Raw genomic sequence first — 243 nt, 5'->3', positions numbered from 1 at the left:
TATCAAGATGACTCTTGCTTCCCTTTCCTTCAAACTAAAATGATGAGCCAGCCATCAGTCATCTTCTGGCAAATGCAGATTTCAAGAGAAATACTTCATGATAACAAGAGTCTACAAAACTTTAAAAGACAAGTTTGATAGGTAGATAAACCCCAAATCATCACGCCAACTGAGTATCATCAGTATCTTTTCTTTCATAGTAAATTAACATTATTATTGATTTATTTCCTTTCATTTGATAGT

This window comes from Diadema antillarum, unplaced genomic scaffold, assembly GCF_040938485.1.
Source record: "Diadema antillarum isolate AM-2024a unplaced genomic scaffold, OU_Dant_1.0 seq00000908_RagTag, whole genome shotgun sequence".
In the NCBI taxonomy this organism is placed as follows: Eukaryota; Metazoa; Echinodermata; class Echinoidea; order Diadematoida; family Diadematidae; genus Diadema; species Diadema antillarum.
This window is presented reverse-complemented; position numbering follows the sequence as displayed.